The 25948-nt window shown below is 37.8% G+C and overlaps 1 long non-coding RNA gene across 1 annotated transcript; it reads left to right on the forward strand.

Annotated features, from left to right (window-relative positions):
* Window positions 1–1173: 1173 nt before the first annotated feature.
* On the forward strand, window positions 1174–21738 carry LOC118160641. Its single transcript, XR_004747612.1, has 5 exons — window positions 1174–1285; window positions 16856–16909; window positions 17001–17141; window positions 18140–18204; window positions 21683–21738. It is a non-coding gene; the product is annotated as an uncharacterized LOC118160641 (long non-coding RNA).
* The last annotated feature ends 4210 nt before the right edge of the window (window positions 21739–25948 follow it).

Here is a 25948-nt window from a genome sequence, read left to right on the forward strand (position 1 = left end):
CTGATCCGCTCTGGTATTAAAATTTCTCCCAGGAAGAATACATCCTGTGAAGACATTCTTTGATTTATATCCAGGAGAATTATAATAACCTGATATAATGACACAATGTGAAAACTAGTTTAAATTGCTATCTACTAGTAAACAACTGCTTAAAATAGAAATCGCAATCATGCAGGAGCTCCCAAAGAATAAGAAAAAATGTAGTAGATAAATAAGATTTACCTACAAACATAACAATTTCCTCTAAGTAAAAAAAAAAAAAATTCTTCAGGAATTTCATAAAATATCACCTGGATAAACTGTGATTCCAGTCATCCTGAAGTTTTTAATACATTACTCAAAATTGCGATATATTTTGGATTAAAAAAAAAAAAAAAAAAGGAGTTAGTCCTTGTAAAATTGTAAGAAAAAGGGATACCATACCTTAGAAAATGTCCATAAACATAAAAAGAAGCCACTGTCAGGCAGGAACTTTTCTCTGTCTTCTATTAAGGCTGCTCCATTTTGCCCTGAACAGTGAATTATTCCATTACCATCATCTGGAATCCAGACATGCAATGATTTAAGTGACAATCCAAACCACCAGAATCCAGATGTCTTGCCCATACTCAGTAACTGTTTGAAATCTTATTTGCATAATTATTTTCATAGTTTGATACAAATGCTATGATGTTTCCTAGAAAAGCTTTCTAGCTGGTGGTGTGGATGTACATCTTAAGATAGAAGAAAGGAGACAGCAGGGAGCCAAACTGTGGTCTGCCATGCTCTGGGCTGAGTTTTATAATTGTTGAGTTACTAGGTCTTCCCCTTACCGGCTTCTTCTCCAGCAAAGTTTTATGAATATAACCTTTAACCAAATTTTCTTTTGTCAATTCTGCAAAACCAAAATATTTCCTCTCAAGTTGAAGGGAAGTTTCATATGCCCCTGACTTTTCTTCTAATGTTTGGCTTAGTAAATACAACAAAATAAATTTCAGTCTCGATCAAACCATTTTTTTGTTTATTTATTTATTTATAGTTGACTGTGGAGAGGAATAATCTATTATTTTTATCATTATCCACTACATACACAGCTTTCTCTTCAGGGAAGAGATTACTCGAAGAACAAACCACCTACGACAGATGTTGCTCACCTACTTTGATATACTAGATTAGGTTCAGATCCTTCCATGGTGAAACCGGCATATGTAAATACAGAGAGTGGAAATGGTGTTCCAAGGAGGGGAAATAGTTTCTGTAAAGCATTCTGCTTCTAACAGATCATCCAAGATGCAGCAGCATCAAGGTAGGGAAACCACTGGGACAGAACTCAGCATGTTACACCTTGCTTCCTGATTGTACCCCCTCCCTGTTTTATACCTGAATAATATTTATTTTGCAAGTTCCTAGATGAATGCTGCACAGACTAGCTAGAGGACCCTGCTGTAAATGAAGTACTGTTGATTAGTATGAGTAAGACAGTAACGGTACCTGATACATGTTCTTGTGTTCAAATAGTCTTTGAGTAAGTTTGATTTACTAATTGAATACTCTATGTGTAACCAACATGATTCTGTCCTCTGTTCTAAATTGAAAGACTTCCTTCAGCACACATTTTCAGTATATTTCCTTTCAGTAGTAGCTAGGAGACTAGTCATAGAACTTCTCTGGGCAAGTCCTCATTAGAAAAATCCAGGTCATCAAAAATTAAACTGTCCATAGCAAAGTTTCATTTTACCTTAACTTCTTTACTGAAATACATTTTTAAAATGTATTATCTCAATGTTTCAAGCAAAGAAACCTAAAATATGTCCCCCAATGGCTGTTCTACATTATGCTCACTTGCAATAAATATGTGTATATATATAAATATATATATACATATATATATATATATAGTAACGGTTGAAATAAAAGCTTTGGGTGTACTGAAACCATAAAAAAGAAACAATTCAGCAACTGAATTGTTTCTTCAAAGAATTATTTCCAAATCACCCCATGATTGTCACCATCATCACCACAATTTTGACCAGGAAAACTCAAAATATTAAAAATGTTTCTATGAGTTGGTATCTTACAATTTTCAGTACTGGGGTCTATTATGAACAAAGCTGCTTTGGAAAGTTTGCAGGTGAGGACAGACAAATACTAAACATCAAGCACCAAGCACTCAATTACTAAATTAGTTGAAATATACTCACTTGATGAAGAAGCAGGAGAAAATGAATTAGAAATAAAGAGAGTTAAGTACAAACATAGATGTAGCAAGATGGAAAGTAAGGACCCTGGGTCAAAAATTCCAAGTTTCTTCTAAGCCACAATGCTTAATGCTTGCTGATGGAAATTAGTTCCATTTTTTGTAAGTACTGCAAGATATGACATCTTACTGTGAGAAGACTCACCCATCAATAGGGTAATTACCAAACCTGTGGGACATCTGTGTGTAGGATGCTTGGAATGTAAAATTCAAATTGGTAACAATTTATGCTGTAGGACACAATATCTATAATAAAATACTGACCATAGAAGCAAAGTTTCTCCATGTTCTGGGGCAATAAAAGTGGAGATGCACTGAGGAACTCACATCCAAAGCAGTATTTGCAAATAAAGACATCTCTTTCTGTTGAAGACAATGGCCAAATTCAGACTGAATACACAGGAAGAGACAGTTGAGCCTTTAGCAATGCTGATTGCCCCATCCCCAGTGTCTTGTCTTTCATTTACAGGCAAAGAGCTACAACAGTATTATAGTATATTATTAAATCTATTATGCTGCTACTTTCCTAAGATTAAGTATTGTCTTTTATTTCTGAGTAACTGTCAAGGCTTAAGTCAGATTCAATCAAAAGACATTTGGCCATTTTACAAGACACCTGTCCAATTAAAAGAAATTTCTTGACATTCACGTTTCAGTCTTCTTGAGCCAGAGAGCTAACATTTAAATGTTCTGCAAAGATACTCCAATATTACACTGTAAAAAGTGTGTGAAAATAGGAATAATGTTTCACCCATGGAACCTGATTCATCTGTGTACAATGCTTAAGCAATATGATTATGAAATATAACCCTCTTCCTTAACAGGAAAGAAAAAAACTAATTATTTGGTTAGGCAGAAAATATATGTATATATCTCAATATTTATTAATATGTATTAATCTAAAAGCTGTGCACAAAATATAAATCAAAAAGGGTCAACAAAGCATTTAAAGTGCTCTCTTCTTGACCTTCTCTTTGTTTTCTGATGATTCAACTTGGCAAGACCACTGATGCTGTTCTGGTGTAAACCCACTAAAAGGTTTTAAGCTTAATAAACACGGACTACTATTGGATGTAAGTTCAGTAGGTGCCAAGAAGCACCAGCATCTTGCTGCTTTGTTAACCTTTTTTAACGGTTATGTCCCCACACCACGGGAGTGTGTCTGCACAGGACCTCAGGTGTCTCACCCAGGGTTTGCTTTTCATAGTGGATACCTAACATTGAACTGGGTGATTGTAGGTCAATGTCTCATCTTTGTATTGTGTCTGGAACAAAATGTTCATAGTCAGAAGGTTCAACATACAGTGACAATTTTATTTTACATACCCTTTGTCTATCAATTGTCTATCTAAATTCAATTTGTTTTGATGAACAAAGGGTAATTGTATCCTTCTTAACCATTCAGGCTTAGTACAGTTTGAAAAAAATGCACAAGATTCAGTTCTACCTTTTGCACCATCTTTGACACATTAATACTGAGTTTTCTACCACGGAAGTCCCAGGATTTAGTACTTTTGTTCAAACATATATAATTAGATCCAAAATAATTGAAACCAATTGATGTAAGATCCTCAGAACCTACAGTACTAATGTCTGTGGAAAGCAGTCTCCAAAATACTGAAGATATGGATGTCGTAAACCTATCAACTCAGCTCTTGATAGTATTCTCATAAATGGTTCAATAAATCAAGAATTTGTGTTGTGAGCATAATCTATATGGGAAAATTGGATATGGTCCTGCAATCGTCATTTGACTGTAACATCAAAACAGGTAAATGTCACACTTTTCAGAACTGCAAGTGAAAGTAAAGATCTAGAAATGGTTTGCAGGCAAGAAAATGAAATAGTTTCTGAGTGATTTATTTATTTATTTATTGTCAGCTCTGGGATGAAACTACACATTGCAAGCATCTGAGACCCAGAAGTACCTCACCAACCATGTTAGCTTCAGAAAGCAGCTGCTTGCTCAATTCCTCCCCCAGAAAGATTTGATTACCCATCTGTACTCATTTGTCCTCTCAAAAAGTGCTGGAGAAGTGGAAATAAAATTCTTGGAAGCCTTGGAAAGTTCTTGCTGATAAAACTCAACCTACTCATCCTTCCACACAGAATATAAGAGAATTTTATTTTTGTAAGTTTTATAAGGAGTTTCTCTCAATCATTCAGGAGAGTTCACGACTGAGTATTTAATTTCCTACTATTCAGTGAAATATTTTCCTCTAAATAAATAAATAAATAAATAAATAAATAAATAAATAAATAAATAAACAATTGTAAAAAAAAAAAAAGAGAGAGAGAGAAAAAAGGGCATTGTATTGCAATATTGTGTCATTCTTACAGTTTAAAGGAACTTTCTCAGGAGGCTGCACAGCTACAAAATGTCAACATGTTTTTGGCAAATATTATTAATTGATGACTCAGTGTGGAAAACTCAGAAGTAGTTAGACAAAAACACTGTGAATTTGATAAATGATAAAATTTTATAGTCTAACTTGCCTTATTTTGTAAGACTGTATTTAATTTTTGTATGACCATGCCCCAGTCTTTCAATTCCTTGGACTCTTGACTGAACAGACATTATTCTGAGACTCTTTTCAGAATCCTACTAAACTTGGGGGACATTTATCTGGCTTAATGTAGTCCTGGATAATGTAAACATCAAGTCATCTGGTCTCTCCTTATGAAAAGGGTCCAATTTCAAATTATATGATCTTGAAATCAGTGCCTGAAATAACTTAGATAAATTGTCTCAGAAGTGCTTGTTTCCTCTCCATTGATTATGATGAAAGTCACAGCTCATATGGAGAAGTCCATATTGTAAACAGATAGGTATGTGATTTGATTCCCACTTCTGGTGGTTAGAGCATATAAAGATTTGGGGGCAGATTTTAATTTTTTTGGAAAATGAGATCTCTAAGCAGGAAGAACAGGTTGCTATAAAATGTGTCTCTGCTGGTAAGAGAGTACCTAGGGGGACTGCTGTGATTCCAACATTTTGTAAAAAGCTGCCAAACAAACAACAACAAAAATCCAATTCTGTCCTGGAAAAATAACAATGTTTTCTACAGGGAAATGAGACATAAACAGAACACTGAAGCTGTCCAAAGGAATAGTATTTGCACATCCGTACACACACATATGGGGTTCTGGTTACTTTGTTAATGCCTAAGCAAGTTACAAGACTTCTTTTATATTTCAAATCACAAACTTCTTTAAATATGCTGTTCGGTGCTTGCCATCACATCTCTACTTCTTGTTTGTATGCAATGCTCATACTCAAGACTATATAAATGTAACAATTCCCTTTATGAGGACTGATAATAGGATTGTAAGTGAGTTACTAGAGGGTGGCAAATAGCAGAGTGCATTAGTTCATTACAGTGCAGATATATTTCCATAGTATTCCCAATTTCTTTTCTTCACATTTCCTATCTCCAGTGTGGGTTGTGATGCTAGTCCTCTTTGCTTTAGCATATCTACTATGGTTGTCTTGTACAAGTAACCTAGAAACAGAGGTCAAAGAAAGAAGAAGGAATAGATGGTTGGAGGCAAATCTCGGTGAACAAGATACATTTTTCTGTCTCTTATTGCCTCTCAGAGGGTATGAGGATTGGAATGAAAGGAAATTTGTAGCTCAGTGTCTATTGTGGGTTCGCAGACAAATTTGTTTATAAGTTGCATACCACTTAATCCTTCAAATGAAAAAACAAACAAACAAACACTATTTTAGTCTAGTATTTCAAGAATGTAGGAGAGAAAATCTACTTGTACCTGGAAAAAAAAGTGTTTTAGAGGCAACAAGCCAAAACTTCCTATCTTTGTGCTATGAATGATTCTTCACTAATAAATCTATTATAATAAATATAGCAATTGTAACATAATTCACAAAGAAGAAGACACTTCAATTGAAAGCCGCAATAAGAACACAGCTCTTCTGAACTATGTAGGTGCACAACACTACAAGGGCTGGGCTTCATCTCCTAGTGATCTTTTCCAGACTTATATTCCTGTGTACCACAAAAGAACGATATGAATGTGGTAAAAATGTAAAGATGTAATAAAAGGAGACTTAAACTCTAAAAACTACCTGTCTGTTTTTCATAGATCTTCATTTGTATTTCTTTCCTAGGCTGGGGAAGCCTATGGACAAACATAGACATACCCTCAAGAGCAGTGTATCAAGTTAATGATACATAATTATTTGCATAGTTAGGTGCCTCTTATTTATTTAAAAAACATAGTGCATTTCCTTGTAAATTCAAGGAAATTAAATAGTCCAGTGAATTACCTGTGCCCATGTTGCTATTAGAATACATTTTTTTCTTAATGGTCTCTTAATGATTTGATCTTTCTTACTTGTGAAATAGCCAATCATGGAAAATTACAAAGATTTTTAAAGGTCTTTGTCTTTATCATATTTTCTAATGTCCACTCTACCAACAACAACAACAAAAATTGCTGAGCAACAACAAAAATGCTGAGCAACAACAAAAAAATCACATTATGTGTTTATTTGACAAGACCTTCAACTTCAAGGCATCACTTATCTAAGGACTCACTTATCTTTCTCTTCTTTTTAGGGTTTTCATATTTTATTAGATTGACATATGCCATCTTTCTAGGTTTTTATGTTGGAATGAATCCACACCTTCCAAATGCATACGCAGTCTACTTCAGAACAGCGTCAGACTGGAAAACTTTAAATTAGCATATAAATATATATGTTTGCTACAAGAGCAATGCACAGTAGAACATAATTTTCGTATGTGATAAATTAGCAAGCTTGGTTGAATCTTTATTTGCCCCATAGCAAATATTAAGTGCAGAAATTGCTGTTTGATTTGAATGAATGCTTTATACATCTACTTGGCATGCTGCTGAACAAGCAAGGGTTGGACTGACCTCAGCCAGCTTTAGCTGCCTACATGGAAGGCAACCCTATTTCAGCTGTCTGTCTCACCTCTCTTTAAAATCAGTGGAGTCATGTACATTTTAGCTATGTAATTCCTAAGGTAGATATTTAAGATTTGATTCGGCTGCCTACACTAATCTAATGCAATTTGAGATACCCTGGGATATTAAAGACATCCACATGGAAACAAAAGGGGCAACAAAGCACCTAGTGGAGACCTGATTGTACTAAGTGGAAGGCCCACTGGGATACACTGAGCATCACAAATACACATTATACACCTTAGTCTGAGTAACAGAATCAAGCTCTCAAAGTAGCTCTAATGATCTGAACAATATAATTTGGTGTTGACCACTGATGGTAATTGTATGGTAACCTAGATCTAGGTCTTAACTGTAAACATTTAAGATTAAAGGAAATACATCTTAGAGAAGATAATGGAGCATCTATTAGAGGTGGTAGTGACTGCCAACATGTAATATCAGACACAGTATTAAAACAAAGATGACAGAAAGGGCAAGCAATGCACTAATTCTCTAGGAAAAAAAAAAAAAAAAGGCACAGACAGTCTAGCTTATTTCTCCACAGAACAGATGCATAATAGAATATCTGTATTATAATTATTACTAAAATAATAATAATCAAAAAATAGTTCTGCTTCAGAAATTCAATTTTTTGGTGTAGATGTTGATTCATTAGTTTATCTAAACTTGTATTGTCCATTTGGAAGAACGTGTTGTCATTTGTTACCTAAAAAGTTCGAAATCTCAGTGTAACTAATAGAAGTCTAGTCAAAACTGTTCATGAACTATCCATATTCTCATGTCTCAAGCACTGTGAGCCAAATCTGTCCATATTCTGTTGACTGGCTATTTATTGGCTATATATGGCTATTGAATTTACATGATAAATTCATGAATGAACATCTAGATACAAGTCGCTAAATGCAGACAAATTATCCCTTAAGCCTAATCCCCTCCAACTTCTCTTCCCTGCTTCTCATCCTCTCAGCAAAATTAGAACACATATTTCCTCTCCCCCATCCAAATTTTTCTAAGATTAATTTCACTATTAGAAATAGATGAGAAACAAGCTAGAAAACCCCTTTCCCTTAAAAATATTTTTTCCTACAGTCAAAATATGTTAAATATATATTTTGACCAAAATAACAGAAAACAAAAAAGAAATAGTTTTACAAGGTGAAAAGTTCTGAAGAAAAGACTAAAACAAGTCCTTCTTATTCTGTGTCTGTGCACAGTGTTTAATGAAGCCAATTTCAAATAGAGATTATACTGTGAGATACTGTGTTACTGAGGATGTATTAATAAATGTATTTGGTTTGATAGTCAATATTTTTTAAAAAGTCTTTAGGCAGCTTGCAGTCCTTCAGTCTGGATCTTTCTTACTCTTCAACAAAAATATGACTGAATACAAGTGAATTTTGCTGTGCTGAAGAATGAGACTTTCCCTACTGTTATTTACAAAAAAATGATGGAAGTTTGGGATTGATGAAAAACCCTCTACTTCTGCATAAGTGCTTACGCCATATTTCTTATGAACCACAAAGTGAGAGGCACAGCAAGTAGTGGAGAAGGCTCAGCTGGTCAAAATCTTTGCTTTTATGTTAAAATCCGTTTATTCTTGAGGGGCAAAATGCAATGAAAATGAAAGTCTGTATAAGTATGTAGAACCCCAGTAATTTAGTCTTCAGCAGGTCATGTTTGCTGCACAGGTTTAAGAGCTAGTTCACACTGTTATTGAATAAAAGCAAAAAGTATAGTTACCATAGCAACGGCCACAACACATGATGCCAACATTTCCCTCTGAGATTTTAAAGCCCAACACATTTTTAAGGAAGCATGCACTGAAATATGTTAGCTACACTTGTTAGTATTTTTCTGTGTTTTATGAAAATGTAATAGATTTGAAATATTCATCAGCAGCTATTTCTGCTGAGTCTATTGAAGAAGACCAAGAAAGAGGTTGCAAGAGTACTAATTGTACATAGGTACTATGCAGTTTCATTGCCAGCTCTTATTCGAACTACATATTTTTCAGGTTATGCTGTGTTTGGATAAATAAATAAATAAAGCTATATAAAGAAGATCACATTTCCCAAATCAGATAAACACCATCTCTTTCTCTTTCTATCTGGAGCGGTGAGTCTAATAACTGTAGCAAGAGTTTTGTAGGTAAAATCCCAGAATAACTGTTTCCATATCTATTCAATCACTTTCTTATTTTCCCATTAATTGTCTCTAAATGGGAGAGTGTAAACTATGTAATATGGGTTATCATTAGTTTAAAATCAGATGTGGAGTATTAACCTGATATTAGTTGACAACTTACAATTATATTAAACTGAACTTCTATGGAAGAAACTATATTCATAATGCAGATATTTCAGAGGACAAATATATATATATATATATATTTAAAAAAAGATAATATATTGTCTGTTTTATAAAAAAAAAATAAAAAAAAAATCTGGTTAATCTGTTTGGAAGAAAATCTAAGGATATAACCCCAAATGCCATTGTTTTGGCATACAGAAGTTACAGCTGGCAAAGAAGCATATTATGAAGCATAGTTCTATGGGTGGCACAATCATCTGGAAGTCCATGAAATTTTTAGAACAATTCAAACTTTACTGTTACTTGCAGAGTGGGATTAATTAATTAATTATTACTGCAATGTTAATCAAGTTCCATTGGGCTATACAAGCGTATTCCTTCAGTTGCTACTTGATGATTCCTCTCATTCTACTTTTTAGCTTAAACCTGTTGGTTTAAACCTGTGGTGCTGGATTTTTTTATGTACCTCCAGTAAATCACCAGTGTTTACGGTGTTTATGTACACTTCTGTATAGGGAACGTTAGCCTAGAAAGTACATTAGCTTTTTTAGTTAACTTTTCTGGATGTCTCAGAAGCATCCCACATAGTCTGCAATCACCCTGAACTGTTACACAGCATTTCTGTAGTCTCTGTAATAATTATGGCATTATACCTCTGTGGTTTGTACAGATGTAGCCATATATATGGGCATTGTATAAGTTGATATGTAAGTGGAAAACACTATTATTTAATTTTAATAATAATTCAGTGTAAAAGAGAGAGTTATAAAGACAGAGTAGTAAATGTCTGAGAAAGCATTTGAGTAAGGTAGAGATCCCTGACAGTGAGTAATGGTTTCATATAACACAAAATGCCAAAAGAATAATTTACAGATAATATTAGGAAGGGTAAATGAGGAGACAATAGTTCAAAGTGAAAATAAGCTCAGGGTGCAGTGATCCAAAAATTGTATTTGAAGGCTATATAATGCAAATACTAAGCTGGCAGAGCTGCATGCTTTCGAAATAGAAGGAAGTGTGCAGCCTAATTGTTAAATATGGCTCAATTTACTGAACAAAGAATGTTATCAGCAAAACAATAAGAAAGTAAAGAAGCAAGCACAAGGTTATACTGTGGGTTGTCACCTTTCTATAGATGGGCTGAACAAAGAGTATGGATTTGCACACTCTCATTTAAATTCCTGTACAATGGCCGCATCAGTTTACTTATAGTGCTCTTTACATACAGCACTGAAAATAACAGTTTGATTGTTCTGCCTACAGTGCAAAAACATAACTTTCTTGTTGCTTATGAATAGAGGTGGGTTTTTTAATTACATTCTTCTGTACACCTCTGGACTATGTAACAGGCTTATTTTTGAGTTACTCATTTATCCAATGCTTGAACAACACAAAGATACTGTGAAATTATTGATGAGATTTGGTACCAAAAGCATTCAGCTAGACCCAATCAGCGTATAACAGGAATTCAATCCTCTTTCAAGGCAGAGGGAGATAAATTTTGGATCAAAGGAGTGTTGCTGGAAAACAGAAGTCCTTTTTTATCACGGCAATGTCGGACTAGATCACTGAGACCAGTATCCTGCCTGTGCTGTCAAGTGTATTATATAATTTAATCAATAAATGTAATTACCTCTGTTTTGAGAGTAATTAAAATGTTGTCCTCCTCTTTTCACATCGGACACATGTCACAGAACTGAAAGAACCTCCTTTCAGGTTCTAATCTAAAAATAATAATGACTAATGCAAAAACATTTATTCCTATGCCTTTGTTATTCATAAAACAGAATCACAGAACTGTAGGGGTTGGAAGGGACGTCGAAAGATCATCGGGTGCAACCTCCCTGCAAAGCAGGTTCCTCAGAGCAGGCTGCCCAGGTAGGCATCCAGACGGGCCTTGAATATCTCCAGAGAAGGAGACTGCACAACCTCTCTAGGCAGCCTGTTCCAGTGCTTTGTCAGCCTCACTGTGAGGAAGTTCTTTTGCATGTCGGTGCAGAACTTCCTGTGTTCTATCTTGCGGCCATTGCCCCTTGTCCTATCCCCACAAACCAATGAGAAGAGGTTAGGTACATCCCTCTCTCTCCCACCCTTCATGTATTTATAAACATTGATGAGATCCCCTCTCAGTCTTCTCCAGGCTGAACAGACCCAGGTCTGTCAGCCCTTCCTCATAGGGAAGATGCTTCAGGCCCCATATCATCTTTGTGGCCCTCCGCTGGACTCTTTCCAGGAGATCCCTGTCTTTTTTTGTACCAGGGAAACCAGAACTGGACACATTACTCCAGGTGAGGCCTGACCAGGGCAGAGTAGAGGGGGAGGATCACCTCCCTTGACCTGCTGGCCATGCTCCTTTTAATGCACGCCACAATCCCATTAGCCCTCTTGGCCACGAGGACACACTGCTGGCTCATGGTCAGCCTGTTATCTACCAGGACCCCCAGGTCCTTCTCCTCAGAGATCCTCTCCAACCAGTCGTCCCCCAGCCTGTACTGATACTTCTGGTTGTTCCTTCCCAGGTGCAGGACTACACTTGCTCTTATCAAACCACATCTGGTTTCTTCCTGCCCATCTCTCCAGCCAGCCCAGGTCTCACTGAATGGCAGCACAGCCTTCTGGCGTGTCAGCCACTCCTCCCAGCTTTGTGTCATCAGCGTACTTGCTGAGGGCAGACACTATTCCCTCATCAAGGTCGTCGATGAAGATGTTGAACAAGACCAGACCGAGCACAGACCCCTGGGGAACACCACTATTCACAGGCCTCCAGCCAGACTCTGCTCCGCCAATTACCACCCTCTGAGCTTGGCCAGTCAGCCAGTTCTCAACCCACCTCGCTGTCCACTCATCTATCCCACACTTTCTCAGCTTTGCTAGCAGGTTGTCATAGGAGACAGTATCGAAAGCCTTGCTAAAGTCAAGGTAGATGACATCCACCACTCTCCCCCCATCTAGCCAGCTGGTGATGCCATCATAGAAAGCAACGGGGTTGGTCGAACACAACTTCCCCTTGGTGAATCCATGCTGACTACTCCTCATAACATTCTTCTCTTCCAATTGCTTGGAGATGGCATCCAGAACAAGCTGTTCTAACACCTTTCCAGGGACAGAGATGAGACTGACTGGCCTGTAGTTTCCCAGATGCTCCTTCCTGCCCTTCTTGAAGACCGGAGTGACATTGGCTATCCTCCAGTCTTTAGGCACCTCTCCTGTTCTCCAGGACTTTTCAAAGATGATAGTGAGCGGTTCGGTGACCACATACGCCAGCTCCCTTAGCACATGCGGATACATCCCATCGGGACCCATGGATTTGTGTGCGTTGAGCCCACTCAGACACTCCCGAACCACTCTCTCATCAACCAGGGGGGAGCCCTCCATTTCCCAGACCCTTTGTCCTCTCACCAGGGGCAAGGAGTCCCAGGGGGGAGTCCTTGAAGCAAAGACTGAAGCAAAGAAAGCATTCAGTACCTCCGCCTTCTCAGCGTCTTCTGTGACCAGGACGGACCCCCTCCCGCCCTTCAGCACAGGACTCACACCATCCCTAGTCTTCCTTTTGCTGTTTACATACTTGAAAAAAACCTTCTTATTATCCTTTATCTCTTTTGTAAGCCTCATCCTTAGGTGGGCTTTAGCCTTCCTCGTTGCGTCCTGACAACACCTCTATACTCCTCCCAAGAGGACAGGCCCTTTTTCCACATTTCATAGACCTTCCTCTTCCTTTTGATCTTATCCTTGCTCATCCACACAGGTTTCCTGCCCCCCTTCCCCGATTTCCTATTCTTCGGGATGTACCAATCCTGAGCATGGAAGAAGTGTTGCTTAAATGTAGACCAGCTCTCACAAGCACCCTTGCCCTCAAGCAAACTAGCCCATGAGACACTCCCAAGCAGGTCCTGGAAGAGGTCAAAGTTGGCTCTTCGAAAGTCCAAGGTAGCAATCCTGCTTTTAGCCTTACTTCCTCTGCCTAGTTCCATCTGGAAGTCCACCATCTCATGGTCGCTGCATCCCAAGCTGCCCCCAACCCTCACATCCCTAACAAGCCCATCCCTGTTGGTAAGAGCAAGGTCCAGGAGCATGCCCTGCCTCGTTGGCTCTTTTACCACCTGAGTCAGAAACTTGTCTTCAACGCATTGTGGGAACCGTTTGGACTGCGTGTGCCTGGCTGAGTTGCTTACCCAGCAGATGTCTGGGTAATTGAAGTCCCCCATGAGGACCATCGCTCGTGATCGTGAGGCTACTAGCAGCTGCTTGTAGGCCTCATTGACCTCCTCCTGATCTGGTGACCTGTAGTAGACCCCCACCACCATGTCTCCCATACCAGCCCACCCCTTAATTCTCACCCACAAGCTCTCCACTTGTCCTTCACCCTCCCCCAGGTGGAGCTGGGTACACTCTAATTGCTCCCTCACATAAAGGGCAATCCCACCCCCTTGTTTCCCCAGCCTGTCTTTCCTGAAGAGGACATAGCCCTGCATAGCCCTCCAGTCATGCGAGCTGTCCTATCACGTCTCAGTGATCGCAACTAGATCGTGGCCCCGTGACCAAACACAGATCTCAAGCTCATCCTGTTTATTTCCCATGTTCCGTGCATTGGTGTACAGGCACTTAGGGAAGCAGCAGGTGCAGTTACCCCTTGGGAGATGCAAGAAGAAGATACTAGACGGGGCATCGGAAATGCTACTTTCTCTGAGGAACTCTCAGACAATCCTATGGGAGCGCTCAGAGGTTCTTCCCTGTCTTCAACAGTGACAGTGGTGACGACTTCCCCCAGCCCTTCTCTGTCACTTTTAGCTCCCCTCCCTTCCTCCATCAAACCTAGTTTAAAGCCCTGGTAATCAGCCCAGAGAGCTTGCTCCCCAACACAGTTGCGCCCCACTTGCTCAGTTGGTGTCTGTCCACAGCCCACATACCTGGCCTCTCAAAGGACGGCCCAAGATCAAAATACCCCAAACCCCTGATCCAGACACCACCCCCTCAGCCAGTCATTTACCTGTCCCATTCTACTCCTTCTATCTGCATACCAGTCACCCAGTGGGAGGACAGAGGAGAACACTACCTGCACCCCCCGATCCCTTCAACAACCTCCAAAGTCCTTTTTAATATTCCTCATTTTTCTAATAGCAACTTCCTGAGATCCCACCTGAATGACTACAAGAGGATAGTAATCCTCTGGTTTAATGAGCTGTGGCAGAGCCTTCCTAATGTCTCTGACACATGCCCCAGGAAGACAGCACACCTCTGGCTAGGTTATCTGGGCGGCAGATGGGAGCCTCAGTGCCCCTCAGCAAGGAGTCCCCAATCACCAGGACTCTCCGCTCTTTTTTTGTGGCACAGGTTACAATGCGGTGCTCCGTCCAGCCCTGATCCTTATGTTTTGTACTTCCCCCAGTCTTGACTCTCTTCCTGGGGTTGCTTCCCGGGTTCGGACTACTGTCCAGACCCTCAGCCTCTTCCGCAACCTCCCTGAGAGCCTCAAATCTATTTCCCAGGGACACCGTGGGGGTAGGTGGCACTGTGGGCAGACATCTCTTTCTGCTCCAAGCTGAGACAAGGGTCCAGCCCCTTTTCTCTTGCGGACAGTCTAGCCCTCTGTTCTGCATGTATTCAATGGGGACAGCCTCTACCCCTTGTCAGGACATAGGAGAGGGCTGCCGAGCAACAGCAGGGGCAGGGTGACACCTCCTATCTGTCACCCTCAGAGACTCCCTCGGGCTGCCGATTTCTTGCTGCAGCCCAGCCACCTGCTCGAGGAGATCCTGAAGCAGGGCACACCTGCACCCATGACAGCACTCTCCTCCCTCATGGCCCAGGTGGGCCTCCAGATTGCGGAGCTCCCCACAGCCACGTGTCTGGACTGCCACTTCTCCCCTCAGAGGGTCCACCTGGGTGCCCACGTGAGCCCAGAGAGGCAGCATCTCCTCCCTTTGGGCTGCCACCTCGGACCGACCGCTGCGACAGGTGCACACCATGGTGAGGTCTAGGTTCTCCTCCCTGCCCCGTACTAACTGCCAAGCCAGTCCCCTTAGTTCGTCCTGTTGGCAGTGCTCCTCGGTCGAGGCGCTCCCTAGGGACTACTTTTATAGCGCCGGGGGTGGGTGGGCTGTTGTCACCCCTGGCTCCGCCCTTAGCACGTCAGCGCCCGCGGCGGCACAAGCAGAGCTCCCGCCTGCTCGGGGGGTGGGTGCGGGCCGGGGCTGCGGCTCTGTGCCGCGTTACTGGGGGGGGGGGGAGGGGGTTGGCTTCGCTTCGCTCGTCTGTCTGCTGGGAGCCCTCGCTGCAGCCGATCAAAGGTTCCCGTTCAAAAAAAAAAAAAAAATCTGTACCCTTTCTCCTTCTTTGTGGTATTTTGACAACTAAGTTAACCAGTAACTTTGGTTTAGTTTTTACTTTTTGTGACTTTTGATAGGGACTCATTTAATCTCAGATGTACTGGACAGATATCTTTTATCTTGATCAATTTACTAACTTTGCCATGTAAGTATTTGAGTTTGATTTCAACTTTCAGCTCTTTCTAATAACAATAAATTTTGGGAAAGGATTAATTTTAGCCTTCATATAGGGTAAATACAGTCTGTTATGACCACTTCAGGAGTTTCTGTTGATAACAAAGTGAGATCAACATTAAACATCACTTTATGGGATGAGCTGAGAAAGTAACTTTATTTAAAATGGCCATACAGAGAACACCTGCTTGCCAAAATCTTAACATTTACTGTTCTTCCTTGTTTCAGATAGAATAAAGTGCTAGGCCTCTCTTGCTTCTCTTTCCTTGACTGTGTAACCATTCAACCAGCTAGCACAGTTGCTATCCTAACACAGTTATTCTTTCCCAGCATACATGGTATGTTTTATTAAATCCATTATTCATATTTCTTAGCTTCTTTTTGTCATATCAGGAGTTGTAAGCAAGAATAGTAATGATACACATCAGGAGTTATAAGCAAGAATGGTAATAAGGACGTTGCAACAAATAAAATGTTGTGCAAGTGCAATGCTGCTCCTCCTGAGCCTCCATATATCTCTCCTGGATTTGTGTTGAAGAATCACAGACCCAAAATGCCTCCAGCTACACAAATGTTTGGGGGATTTGGATCTTTAGAACGAAAGGTTCTATTTGTGTGTTTTCAAGTTCTCAGTGGCCATTGTACATTGTAAAAAGATACCAAGCAAGCTCTTAGGTGGAGAAAGATTTGTTGCAGCCCATTTTCCTCAGCTACTATTGTAGCAGATTATAAAAATAAAATGAGTTTAATTTTATGGAAATGATGCAAAAAATGCTTGAATATTTAACCTCAAACTCTTTGTTGTAGAAGTGGATGATAACATGCACTTGTTTACTCTTTTTTTCTGCTACAGAAAGATCACTTCTATGAAAAGAGGGAGGAAACATGGAGATATGTGCATTACTATGTAGGTCAACTATTAATTGGTTTCAAAGGGCTTTATTCTTTAACAGAAATCATCCTTTTATACTTACAGAAGACATTTGTTCCATTTGCAGTATAAATTGGGACACACGCAGTTTCCTTTGTTGTTCTCCAAACCATGATGAGTAAGCAAGCCCATTAACTCAACAAGCAATATAGTGAAGACTTTTGCAAAGTACTTCAGAAGAAAAGCAGAAAAATCTCCATAACCACAGGTGAGCAATAAAACAGCTATAAGGCAAAAGTATTGTTTGCAATATGCCCTTAATCAGTGGCTCTTCTTTTTACATCTCAGTGTGAAATCTCCATATCAGTGAAGCTAGTTTCATAAGAAATAATCAGGGAATATTTATAAAAGCTAAAGGCCAGTACAAATTAGATTCTATCTCTACCAAATATCCATTAGGTGCTCACAAATGAACAACTCTTATTTCAAAATAGTTTCTGTCAAAACTCTGGCTTGAATGAAAAACACATTGCATTATAATTTACAATTATAATTGCAAAATAATAATAATAAACAAATATTTAGTAATAACTCCACATTACTTAAAGCAAGTTGCCTTAAGTGAGATTTTCTTTTTAAATATAACTTCTAGAATTAGGTTAGATGGTTAAGGGAATTAATAATTGCTTATGGTAAAGCTGCCTTCGAATTAATAATTGCTTATGGTAAAGCTGCCTTCTATGGATAGCTGGTTTGAGTCCAGATTAGCCAAGACTGGACAGTGTTATCCTCATTTCAAAGTAAAGTATAGTCATAACTCAAAATTATGCTGCTTGAATCTGTGTTATTACACATTACTTGCATCATTATTGTATTGTGCTGTACTCCTCATGCCATTGTAAAATAAATTTATTCCTTTAGCCTGCCATCCATCAGGAAAATGTACATTTCACAATTTGTTCCTTTATTTCATACTGTATTTTCTTTTTCAGTGAACATCAGAGATGTAGGATGGACTAGATGACTCCAGGGGTTGAATGTACCATAGCTTTCATGAAACGTTCTTAAATGAGTCAAATTCATGATGAATGGACAGTAATCATTACTATCTGCTGACCTGAATTTCTGGTGGCTACCTGCCCACTGGCAATGCCTTTATAACAGGTAGAAAATGTATGCTGCCTAAGCCTTTTCTATCCAATTCACAAGACAGATCACAAATTGTATGATTTCATTGCTCTCACCACCACTGCTTTGCTTCACTAGTGCCCAACATCATATGCCAGTTTCCACAGCAGAAATCTGGAAGTGGTTGAGAACTGACTTCCAAGGTAATAAATTAACAAACCTACTCTTGTAATTGGTACAGAAAACTAGATCTGCTCTACTCAGGCTGATTGCTGCTACAATACAACAGGAAGCAGGGTGAGAAAAACAAGAAATTAAATCCCCTTCCATGAATTCTATGGATCCTATTCTAACTTAAAAATATTTATTAATGATATTAATATATTTTGTCTGAGTGCCAAATAACCACTCCTGTAGTCATTCCAAGGATTTTGCTTTTACTTTATATTTCTATCTATCTATCTATCTATCTATTTGGATTAGGAAAAAAAAAATCCCCTAAGGAATTCTATATATAGACTTACATTTTTTTTCACCCCCTATTAAGATCCAAACTCAACATCTGGTACTGTATTACAACAGTGTAGTACTATAGTTCAGATTAAGAATCTTAAAATTTATATTCTTTTTGAGTTGAAAAAGTATTTGGTCACAGTTGTTGCAAGCACTCTTATATGTAAAAGACATTTTATGCTGATACGTATAAAGAAAAGATCAATAAAGGAAGCAGAGCTTGCCCATCTTGCCTCACCCCATGCGACACATAAGAGAGTAAAGTGCAATTTGTCCTTGTAGGACTTGAGGACTCAGACTCTTGGAAACCTACCTTCTAGAGAGGACACAGAAAATTGAAATTCATATCCTCTTCCATGGGGGAGAGAGGAGGTTCATTCATGCTGAATTCTGTCGTTAGGAAGTGTCCAAATTTTCAAAGTGTCCAGACTTTGAAAACAGAATGATTAGACAATAAAAGTTTTACAAAGTGAAACTGGGTATGTAACTCAGATATTTGCTTTCTATGAACTTCTTTGTACTGTTTCTTTCATAAACTCAACAGAAACAAGCAATCCACAGAAAACTGCCAATCTAGTCAAGGGTACCTGTATTTAGAATAAAATATTCACAGTGATAACTAGAACTGAGAATACATTTCTTTCTCTATAACTTTGTTCGCTATCCTTACCTGCTCTGTTAACTAGGATCAGTTAATGTATTTTTACAGCAAACAGTTCTTTTCAATACCAATAATTTTTAGCAGAGTGATTTAAAACATTTTAGTTGCCTCATTTACCACAGTCACTCAAAAGACTTACCTTTATTTGCAAACATTACTGTGTGAAATAATACTACAGTGAAGTCAGCAACATCAATTTGAACTGCAGGGTGCTGAAATTCCCACATCTTCTTCTTTGGCATCTATGGAGGCAGGATGTTGTGTTGTGTTTATTGCTGAGTGAAATGGAGTTAGAATGTATAAGCAATTTACCTATAGGTGTTTCTGTAACAAAACAAAACAACAAACAACAACAACAACAAAAAACAACAGCAAATTCAAAAGGCAAGAGCAACTAAGGGTTAAGAGAGGAAGTGTAGCTTATTTTTAAATACAAACAAGTGACACATGTAAACTTTTTTTTTTTCTTTTTAATCTTAAACTGATTGAAAATATTGATTGAAATATGCCTTGAAGTTATTCTGTTTACACTTAATTAGGTGTGTCTTTGTAATGATATGAAGTTATGAAGTAACACTTTGTGAGCAGAATAGACAGGTGTGCAGTAAAAACTGGGCTGACAAACCTAAATGAGAAAAACGTGGATCCAAATGGGTAATTTGGGTACAGTTTCCCTCAGAATGACTTCAGTCCATCAATCATAGAATCATTAAGGTTGGAAAAGATCTCCAAGATCATCTGGTCCAACTGTCCCCCTACCACCAATCTTTCCAGGACATGAATACTTTTTCTTCAAGGTAACACATCAAGCTTTTCCTCAGGCTTCAGTAGTATCTTACTTTCCATGATTAAAATACTGTCTATTGGTAGGACCAAAAATGACTGAGTGTCATCTTTTAACTACTTGCCATCATTTTAATGATTGTCGTTTAAATAATGAAAAGAAAAAAATAAATAATAATAATAAAGACAGGCAGAACTCTGTATTTAAATAGAAATGTCTACAGGAAAAGTAGGGTAGAGACTCTCTCACACCACGTATGTGCAACATGGGAAATCTGAACGTGAACAAGCTGGGTCACAAATAACTACAATTGTATAGTCAACAAAAAATAATAGCTTCCTTGGAAGTACTTTATCATGGCATCTCAAAACATTTTTAGCAGTAATCTCTCTGTGGATACCGAGTTAGTCACTAGTTTTCCCCATATTTAGTGCTAGGTGCATTTACTTGTGCTAAGTAGCATCCTAGTGCAAGTCTTTGCAATACTGAATTTCTTATACCTGGAAGCTGGTGTTTCTGTCAATGATAAGTCACAGAAGTCCAAATGGCTCTTTTGCCACATGTGTACTAGACATACATATGCAAGATTGATCCACTGTCCCTAAGCCATGTAGCTCCAAGTTGTACAAACCTACAATGTAATTTCTATAATAAATCTGCAGGCAGTGTGGAAATGTTATCATGAGGGTACCTAGGGAAGCATATGTAAAATAAAGAGTGATTGTTGTGTTGGAAAGCCCTCAAGTTGGAATATAGCACAGGAGTTTTACAGGTTTCAAAAATAAAATACCTTAAATAGTGCTAAAAGATATTAACTTTATGTTGCTTTTTGTAGAAAATTTATTTTTACTAAGTATCAAGTTAAAAACTTTTAAATTAAGTGATAATAAAAGGTCTGCTATTGTTTAATGTCTCAAATAGCATGTTTTTTCTCAATTAGTTTGGCCTAGTTTGTGAGCAAAATAAAAGCATTTAAATTTAGTAAGTTTCTTATTAAAAAAAAAAAAAGCATATCATTTTTTCATTTCCTTTTCATTGTGAATTTAATTTCATATTTTGATTCAGAATAAAGATACTGCTAGAAAAGTAATACTGATTGGGGTCTAGGATGGTGTTTGAGGAGGGTTTGTTTCTGCCACTTACCTCCTTCGTGACTACAACTAAAGTACAGTCTTTCAATGCCTCTATTCTTCACCCTTTAGCTATATGATCTACTTGAATCCCAAACTTTTAGGGACGTGGTCTTTTTCCTACTGTAGCCAGTATTTATGTAACATAATGTGAATCTGGAGTTAAGGCCTATCATAATAATGACTTTGAAGATATATTTCCATATCTGTACTCTGGTTCATCTGCAATTGCTTTTATTGCACTCCACACAAATGACTAGTGTTCACTTCCTTTCAGGACTTCAGTTCGTCTGTAGCAGCACAGAGCTGATAAGGTGAAGGGGCAATGTCATCCCAGGGACCCAGGAAACCTCCAAACTGGTACTAAATGAATGTGCCTTCCAATCAGGGTATCAGAGAAGGACCGGAAATTTACCCTCTTAACCCCTGATAAAAACAACTTACAGCAATTTATTTACATAAAACCTTTTATGTTTTATTCCAACTGTGTGACTTTTGGCTCTATTCATTAGTTATTGGCCTCTTTCAGTTTGTAGACCTTATAAGAACTTCTGGTCTCCACTAATGGCAACCCATGGTATTTCCCACTTCAGAAACAGGAGCAATGTAGGAAAGTCCTCTCCTCCTCCATCAACAGACTTTCATTAGGTAGAGTATGAATTTTTAGTAACTAAATTAGCTTTAACTATAAGAGTTTAGTATTACCAAAAACACTTAAAGAAATCAGATACAGTGTGTGTTTTAAACTTGATGCTGAAATTAAGGAGGAACTCTTAGATACTTACCTCAGGGTCGGTTTCACAATCTCTTTTGTTTAAAAAGTTAACGTTATGCACTATAGAGTTGTAACTGAATCTGATTATACTTGTCCTAGAGGGAAAAATCCCAGAACACGACCAATCTATTCAGGGATTTAAAGTGTGATTTGTATAATTTACAAGCTGTGTTTAATACAAACTATCATCACACTTACATTTTTTCAAACATCTTGAAGGTTCAAAGAGTTGTACAAACACTGATAATTAACACTGGGATTTTCAAAGAGATCTACAAGTGAGCCACCCATCTATTACTGAATTGGCTAGCTAACTCCAGAAGGCCCCTTTGAAAAAATACTGTCCTTGATTATTTCAATCCAGAAGAGAGAGTACTTCCTTATTTGTCCTATCTGCAAGCCCTCGTATGAAAGATTCCACCTGATTAACCTCTTTATACTATAAAGAAGATTTTCAAAAGACAACTTCATCCCAAACTATAAGTAAGCACAAGTAATGTTTTCTTAACAGCATCTTCAAAACATAAGATACTGCAGGGTCCACTGATGGAAAGTTAAAGTGTCAAGATGAAAATTCAAAAATAAATCATGTTTGTTAATAGTAAAGCTGATTAACATTTGCAATAATTTAATGTCAATTGTTAGAGATTGTCCATGATCAACAATATTAAATATATTTATCCCTGAGTTATGAAACATTTCAAACAAGAACAGATTCTTAAAACTGCATACATCTGTGATCTATATGTACATCTATGTATAGATCTGATCATCAGAGTCAATCACATCAGTTCTTTTTAATTTAACTTCTGAATTTCTTAGTCTATGATGAGCATTTTTCTTGCATTTATGATTTTCATTTTGTTCTCCTTTTCCCCCCCTCTGGCAATTATACAGTCAACAATATGTTTGAAAAAAAATTGTATGTGATGTATTCTATCTTCAAAACTGATTCTGATTTCGATCCCAGATAAAACAAAGAAATCAAAATGGTATTCCCCAAAAGAGAACTGTTATTTTAGGAACCTCTTAATTATTATGTGAAGCTATTAGCAGTTACTTAAATGGAACATGGGTCTTTCACAGAGCGTTGCACTTCATTTTCATTTTAATGAGTTCAGTTTTGAGGTCTGATGGAGAATTTACAGGTCAAAACACCCAGCCCAATAATAAAGGTACCCTGTATCACTGGTATACACAGTGCAGCAGCATCAGGACATGACCATCCAGAGCACCATCTTAAAAGAAAACCAGAAAAAAATATGTTTTCAGAAACACTATTCACATTTTTAACTTCTTGCCTTTTATATGAAACTGAGAGATTTCTATAGGTTTTAAGAGCACATATCCTGAATGATTTTAACTTGGCTTTAATTGAAAAAGTTATCTGATGATCTTGAGAAATGCAAAGTGAAATTTTAAAGGCAAGATCTTTAAGCAAGAAGGATGAGTACAATAATGGTACTGTAAGACTGACAGGTGGGTATTCTGCTACAGGTTATACCTGTCAGAGCACTTGACAGTGGGCTATTGGTAATCAAAAGATGTATGTAGACAGTAAGTGTAAACAGTGTCCTGAACTTAATGGTGTTAGTTGAAACAGTACAAGACTTTTTATTATCTCCTCAAGATTTTATGTTTCTGCTTCAGAGCACTGCTCTACCCAGAGAAATATACAGGTGCCTTTGAAGGCTTTTCATCTCATATGAAAGAAATCTAAACTTAAAACTAATTTCCATATGCACACTGACCATCCTTCTTACAGGTTGGGCCACTCCCCCACACTCAGCATCTAATAGAGCTCTTATGTTGTAGCTCTGATCACCTTGAGAGAATTAAGCAGCCTGTGAATGGTTTTCTGTTTACAATGAAATGTTAATGGAGAAAGGAAGAGGAGGAGGAAGAATGGAGGAGGAAGAGTTTTGCAACATTTCCTAAACTTTTCTCCAGCTTCAGCCAAAGGAATCTAAAAGTGCACTCCACAGTGGAATTTTACACTTCATTCTCACCTTTTCACCCTTTCTGGCCCAGAGGTCTAAGAGGACTTCTTTGACTGGTTTCTATATTCTGCTCAAAACCCCAAGCCCCATTCATCTGTGACTGAGGAGGGCAGTGATTCCTGTGGATGGTCATTATTCAGCTTCCAAACCACATTTTTCCCAGGCTCATGTCTGCACATTCAGTGTCAGTGGTAGGACTGCTGTACTATTTTTCTGAATAACAGCAAAAGTTCCTTTATTGATCCTCCACCTTCTGGTTAACAGTAGAAAAGACCTTGTTTCTAATGCAATGATTTATTATTATTATTATTATTTTTAATAAGTAACTTTCAATCGTCAGCTGTTCCAAACCTGGAACCATCAGGTTTGGATATACTATATTCAGCTAAAATTGGGTTTATAGTGTATAGAAAAACAAACAAACAAACAACAACAACAACAAACATAGAAAACAATAAGAGAGACCTGGCATCTTGGTGACAGAGACCTGTTATGCTTGAATTTTCAGCTTTGATGTTCACTGAAAGATTTTGGGTAACATAACCCATACACAATCCTGTATTAAATTGTCTTGATCAGCCTCTCAACAGAAATTAATTGAAATATTGTAGGTCTGACTCTGCTCTCACATTGTATGTTCCAAGAAATAGAAATTGGTTCAAACTGAATTTGTGACTTCTGCTGCAAAATAATAAACTCTTCTTACATTACTGACCTATTATACATACATTTTCCACTCTGAAGGAACAATTTTTTGCTAAAGAGAAACATAAATAAGTTCTTACTTTGGCAGTTTTATTCCAAATTATGTTGCAAGACAGAAGATGAGCAATTTTATTCATTGACAAATGGGTTTGATCGGACCAGTGCAATGGTTCATTAACCTCATGATAAGTTTGGGCTATCTCAGAAGTGTTCTTGCTGTGAATTTAGATTTGATGATGGCTCACACATCAAGGAAACAAATTGCCTTGTCTTTTAAATGAAAAAAAGAGGGGGGTTTAAAGAAGTTAATTGATGTCTTTTAAATCCCGTAACTAATAAAGCATTTTTTTCTTCTATATATTGCTTTCTAATTCATATGAGATGAATTAGACAGACAGAATGCCAAAAGCACAGATTACTTTAGTTCTGTTGTTACCAATTAGAGGGAGTCAAAGAACTCTGATTACAATTATCAGATTTTAATGAGCAATTGTCTGTCAAGATTTTTTCACAACTTTAAAGGTGCATGCAAGATTTGTACACAGTGTAGAGGTACCCCTGTATAGTGAGTTTGTATTCAGATAAACAATACCTGATTTTTAACTATTAGTTTTCATTGGGTCTCTTGAATAAATATTATTATTATTATTATTATTATCTCTTGGAAGACATATTGCTTCTCTCATTTAATCTAATAAAATATAGACTAAAAAAGATTAACATCACAATAAATCAGGAAAAGCAAAAGATAAAAATCTGGTAACATAATCTACATAATCTGGCATTGTTTCAATATGCTAAATGAAGCTGGGCTCTTCTGCACAAACCACAGATGATTCCTAAGTCTATCTGCTACTTTTTTCTCCAGTCTGCTTCATCTTTAGAAGCAACTCAATAGAGCTCTTCGGTTAAAAAAAAAAAAATTATAATCGACATCCTATCTATTCTACTTATTTTTACATATGTTAAAAATAAAATGGGAAATGAGGAAATGTTAGCTTTAATAGTTTTAGATTAACCTACAAATAAATGTCCTATTCACCATCAGATAATTCAAGATGGATCTTTTCTATTATTCTAACCTTGTGCTACCTACTTCATGACGTACTATTTTTTTGAAAGTACTTCCCCTTGAAACACTCAAAATGATGGATGCTAATCGGGAAATTAACTATGGCTGTGCACTGAACAGACTAAAGTCTGTAAGACCCAAGCTTTAGTTGATTAAGAAATTGAAAAAAAAAAATATCCAGTGAATGATGCACAGAGGAAAAAGTACAGGCCTTGTGCTTCAGGACTGTAAATGACACATGGCCTTTGCAGCCCTTTGTGACAGTTAAGTCACATATGATGGAGGATGAAAGGGGAAGTGTTAGTAT

Source organism: Oxyura jamaicensis, chromosome 1, assembly GCF_011077185.1.
Source record: "Oxyura jamaicensis isolate SHBP4307 breed ruddy duck chromosome 1, BPBGC_Ojam_1.0, whole genome shotgun sequence".
Lineage (NCBI taxonomy): Eukaryota > Metazoa > Chordata > Aves > Anseriformes > Anatidae > Oxyura > Oxyura jamaicensis.